Below are 6,282 nucleotides of genomic sequence, written 5' to 3' on the forward strand. Positions count from 1 at the left end.
CTTGGTCAGGGAGGTGACCAAGAACCCAATGGTCACTCTGATAGAGCTCCAGAGTTCCTCTGTGGAGATGGGAGAACCTTCCAGAAGGACAACCATCTCTGTAGCTCTCCACCAATCAGGCCTTTATGGTAGAGTGGCCAGACGGAAGCCACTCCTCAGTAAAAGGCACATGACAGCCCACTTGGAGTTTGCCAAAAGGCACCTAAAGGACTCTCAGACCATGAGAAACAAGATTCTCTGGTCTGATGAAACCAAGATTGAACTCTTTGTCTCGAATGCCAAGTGTCACGTCTGGAGGAAACCTGGCACCATCCCTACGGTGAAGCATGGTGGCAGCATCATGCTGTGGGGATGTTTTTCAGCGGCAGGGACTGGGAAACTAGTCAGGATCGAGGGAAAGATGAACGGAGCAAAGTACAGAGAGATCCTTGATGAAAACCTGCTCCAGAGCGCTCAGGACCTCAGACTGGGGCGAAGGTTCACCTTCCAACAGGATAACAACCCTAAGCACATAGCCAAAACAATGCAGGAGTGACTTCGGGACACGTCTCTGAATGTCCTTGAGTGGCCCAGTCAGAGTCTGGACTTGAACCCGATCTAACATCTCTGGAGAGACCTGAAACTAGCTGTGCAGCGACGCTCCCAATCCAACCTGACAGAACTTGAGAGGATTTGCAGAGAAGAATGGGAGAAACTCCCCAAATGCAGGTGTGCCAAGCTTGTAGCGTCTTACCCAAGAAAACTTAAGGCTCTAATCGCTGCCAAAGGGGCTTCAACAAAGTACTGAGTAAAGGGTCTGAAAATGTATGTTAATGTGATATTTCAGTTTATTTTATTTTATACATTTGCAACAAACATGTTTTTTGCTTTTTCATTATGGGGTGTTGTGTGTAGATTGATGAAGAAAAAATAACACTTTAATCAATTTTAGAATAAGGCTGTAACCTAACAAAATGTGGAAAAAGTCAACGGGTCTGAATACTTTCTGAATACAGGAAACGTTTTTGACTGCAATGGGCCTTTAAATCCTGTGGTTTGTGTCTAAAAGTTAGATGTCAAGAGGTGGAACAAGCTCCCCCATGACGCCAGGACAGCGGAGTCACTGACCACCTTCCGGATGCACTTGAAACCCTACCTCTTTAAGGAATACCTGGAATAGTATAAAGTAATCCTCTGCCTACGGTCCTCGGTGCGGGACGGACCGGTACTCAGCACCAGGGATTCTGGTGCCGGGGCCCTCCCTTATTATCTTTCATTCCTCCCCTCTTCTTCCCTCTTGTCCTAATCGGAGCCCTTGGAGCCCCATCTTTGCCCCCCACCACCTAAATGTTAACTGAGGAGTCCCAACTTAGGCAGGCCTTGCTTGGGGTAGGAAGGCAATCTCCCCTGGGGAACATCACTCATCTCGTGGCAGTGGCATCACAGGACCCCTCGAGCCAACAGGGGCCTTTCTCTGACTCTTAAATCCCACAGTCCCCTTGCTCCTCCTTCCACAGAGCTACTGTCCACATAGCAATGGTCCACGGGCCTTATCTCCTCAAACCCTATAAACAAAGTGTCACGTGGGACGCTTCAGCGTATGTGGGGATTCCACTGGTCAATTTATATGACAGAGTCACCGGGACACAGTATTTATTACCTTTGGGTGTTATCCTTGGATTAGCAAAAGGGTACATTCTTTATTCTTTTTTACTGGACATGGAGGAACTGCATACACAGTAATGGTGAAATATGTGACTCACCGAATACACATTATGGATAATACCACATATATGGGAACAATATGTAAGGGGGAAGAAAACATTTTTTTCTACTGCAGCTTGTTTTTGTCGATGTATCCATACTCTGCAGTCTGCATGCAACACAGGAAGGACGTGATGAGTTGGAACTGAAGTCCACCTTGACAGCTCTGGGTCTCTTCCATTATAGTGCCTATGGAATCATTGTTCTTTGGGAAGAAAACAGATCTTTCATGGGGAAGAAAACTTTGTTACCAGATACAGTCAGGTCCATAAATATTTGGACATTGACCAAGTTATTATTATTTTAGCTGTCTACCACAGCATATTAGAGTTGAAATTAAATAATGTATATGAGGGTATTTACATCCAAATAAAGTGAATGGTGTAGGAATTACAGCACTTTTTATGTGGTCCCCCCCCCTTTTTAAGTGACCAAAAGTAATTGGACAATTGGCTGCTCAGCTGTTCCATGGCCAGGTGTGTGTTATTTTTTTACTTTTTTTTTGTCATTTTAGCAGACGCTCTTATCCAGAGCGACTTACAGTTAGTGAGTGCATACATATTTTTTTGTTTTTTTCATACTGGCCCCCCGAGGGAATCAAACCCACAACCCTGGCATTGCAAACGCCATGCTCTACCAACTGAGCTACACGGGACCTTATTCCCTCATTAGTTAATTTACAAGTAAGCAGATAAAAGGTCTGGAGTTGATTTCAAGTGTGGCATTTGCATTTGGAATCTGTTGCTGTTAACCCTCAATATGAAGTCCAAAGAGCTGTCACTGCCAGTGAAGCAAGCCATCATTAGGCTGAAAAATCAAAACAAACCCTTCAGAGAGATAGCAAAAACATTAGGTGTGGCCAAATAAACTATTTGGTACATTCTTAAAAAGAAAGAACGCACTGGTGTGCTCAGGAACACCAAAAGGCCTGGAAGACCACGGAAAACAACTGTGATGGATGACAGAATAATTATTTCCCTGGTTAAATAAAAACCCCTTCACAACAGTTGGCCAGATCAAGAACACACTCCAGGAGGTAGGCGTATCTGTGTCAAAGTCAACAATCAAGAGAAGACTTCACCAGAGTAAATACAGAGGTGTAAACCACTGGTAAGCCTCAAACAGGAAGATCAGATTAGAGTTTGCCAAAAAAACATCTAAAAATGCCTGTACAGTTCTGGAACAACATCCTATGGACAGATGACACAAATATCAACTTTAATAACAACCAGAATGATGGGAAGAGAAGAGTATGGAGAAGGGAAGGAACTGCTCATGATCCGAAGCATACCACCTCATCTGTGAAGCATGGTGGAGGTAGTGTTATGGCTGGGCATGTATGTCTGCCAATGGAACTGGTTCCCTTGTATTTATTGATGATGTGACTGCTGACAAAAGCAGCAGGATGAATTCTGAGGTGTTTAGGGCTGTATTATCTTCTCAGATTCAGCCAAATGCTTCAAAACTCATTGGACTGTGCTTCACAGTGCACATGGACAACCCGAAGCATACTGAGAAAGCAACCCAATACTTTTTTAAGGCAAAGAAGTAGAATATGCTGCAATGGGCAAGTCAATCACCTGACCTGAATCCAATTGAGCAAGTATTTCACTTGCTGAAGGCAAAACTGAAGGCAAAACGCTCTAAGAACAAGCAGGAACTGAAGACAGCTGCAGTAAAGGAATGGCAGAGCATCACCAGGGAAGAAACCCAGCATCTGGTGATGTCTATGGGTTCCAGACTTCAGGCAGTCATTGACTGCAAAGGATTTGCAACCAAGTATTAAAACTCACAATTTAATTTATGATTGTTAGTTTGTCCAATTACTTTTGAGACATTAAAATTGGGGGGCTACGTATAAAAATGGTTGTAATTCCTACACGGTTCATACAATAATTTTGACAAATCCCTTAAATTAAAGTTGAAAGTCTACGCTTAAAGTACATCTTGATTGTTTCCTTTCAAATCCATTGTTGTGGCGTACAGAGACAAAATGATGCAAATAGTGTCTCTGTCCAAATACTTATGGATCTGATTGTATGTAATGTCTCTCCAAGGCACTCTGAATACTAATTTGAGGTGGGCCAAGGCCCAAAGCAGTATGTTCCAATACAAAAAATTAAGAATAACATTAGCATGTGTTCAGGTTAATCTTTGCCTTGTAATAAGAATTAATTATACTGTACCTGATTTAGGCTGAATAGTAAGTGTGTGAAATTGCCACCCAATCAATGGCTCCAATTGGCCAATTACCTTGTCAGCAATAAAAGTGAATATGTTCCTTCCGAGTGTTAGCTAATTATCATGTGCACCTGTAAGAGCAGAGCAGCTCCCAGATGTCCGACAACTACAGTATTTCCACCCCCACCCCCTCACTCACTCTCACACGGTCCTTGGATGCGCTTCCCTTTCTCTGTTTCCGTTTTACTTCCTCCCCATGGCTGTGCCTCCAGTGTCTGTGGTAACACTAGACATAGGCCTGATTGCCGGTCCCTGTTGGGAGGGTTCATTCATCAGCAGTGTGACGTGCTGTGCTTAACTGCCATCTGTCAAACACAGAGTGGAGTGGGAGAGGATGGAGAGGTCTGTTTGGGTTCGGCTTGCATGCTGTGGCCCCATATAGGCATACAGTCAAATACAGAACTTTTACAAAGTATTGTAGCTGGACCGCCCATGCATATTGGAATGGTTGTGGATCAAGTTTACTGTACATAGAGTACCAGTCAAAAGTTTGGACACATCTACTCATTCAAGGTTTTTTCTTTATTTTTTTACTATTTTCTACATTGTAGAATAATAGTGAAGACATCAAAACTATTAAATAACACATGGAATCATGTAGTAACCCAAAAAGTGTTAAACAAATCAAAATATATTTTATATTTGAGATTCTTTAAATAGCCACCCTTTACCTTGACAGCTTTGTAAAAATAAAGAAAAAACCTGGAATGAGTAAGTGTGTCCAAGCTTTTGACTGGTAGTGTACATTACTGACATCCTCAATGAATGGTCACATCTGGTTGTTCACATTTAAATGTCACATGAATAATACTGTATTAGATGGGAGATGGGACACTATAGTGTTAGCTCATTAGGTACAAGTTATAGCAGACAGAGTTGCAATCAACATCGGATTTCTACTTCTGACACCATGTATTAATAAGGAGACAGGATACCACAGTGTTAGCTTTAGGAACGTGTATAGTAAGATAAACTGGAAATAGTTACAGAGCATTATGGGTACTGTAGTACATTTCTACAACCACTAACACATCATAGGTCCGTGTTTTTAAAGATTGACAGGTAAATTGTCCTTTTAGCTCCGACAACACTGCAGCTAAGAGAGCGATGCCAATTCAAATCTGAGCTCATCAAGAACTCCTCGTTTTCAATGGAAGTATCAATCAAGTCTGTAAATTCCATCATATAATTACAGACACACTGAAATGAGTGTGATGGCTAGGATGGCCTCTATTATAGGGTTTTCTCTGTTTTCAGCTTCAGAGGGAAAGGGGGTTTGAAATGAAGCTGTAGTTTTATGTAATATGGGATAGTGTTAGGTTTCATATGTGTTGCTCTCACGAGTCTTGAGTTTATGACGTTGATCTTACGTTTCTATCACTTTGGAACGTTTGAATCAGGCCACAAAAGATAAATAACAAGCTTGAGTTCTCATCCCGTCATAGAGCTGTTTTGTTATGTAAAATAAAATAGACATTGGTTTCAGAGGCCTCCACTCAGCACTTGTAACGGTAGATTAACTGCTCTACATAAGAGATTTGTCTTTTTTACTCAAAATGAACATGACACAGTCGGATGTCTTTTCGATTCGACTTAATCTCTCAGATGTTGTGGATCTGGAGGGGCCCGCCGGTCGCCTTGCACATTCTACAAGGAAACCACAACAGTCCATTATGCTGGGCCCAACCCACTGAAACGCAGACTATTCAACCGGCGAGGGAGCCGCCATCTGGCTTTTAACAAAAATGTCTTACCGGCACAATACCTCCACCCCCACTACCCGTCTTCCCATCCTCCTGTCCTTGGGGACACTGGCCCAGATCGCAGCACCAAGAGTGGCATTCAAAATGTAGTGGGTGTGGGCCCCACTCTGTGGCATCACACAGGGAAACATTATCAGTGTTATTGCCCAGCCACTTCTGGAAATGCCAACATTTGGTTGGATGGGTCATCTGAGAGGGCGGTGGGTGAAGCAGCGCTCACTGCCCGGAGAGGAAAGTTGGGAGATAAAGTGTCTAACTTCCTGGACAATGGAGACTGGTATTTCAACGTTTGCCTTTCAGTGACAATGCTAACATGTGCCGCTAATGACTTCCAAGAGCTCTGTGCCGCATCACGGCAGGTGGCAGTTAATGAACAGATCACTGCAAATGTTCCTTCCCTGGCTATGTCTGTCTAGGCTATACATCTCTATATGGACATTTCCTTTTCTATATATCTACTCATTACTTCATTGCTTCTTCAATGTCAGTTCACTGTAGGATTTATAATCTCCTTGGTAGGTTTGTTCAGTGCTGA

This window comes from Coregonus lavaretus (assembly GCF_964263955.1).
Source record: "Coregonus lavaretus genome assembly, chromosome: 34".
Taxonomy (NCBI): Eukaryota; Metazoa; Chordata; class Actinopteri; order Salmoniformes; family Salmonidae; genus Coregonus; species Coregonus lavaretus.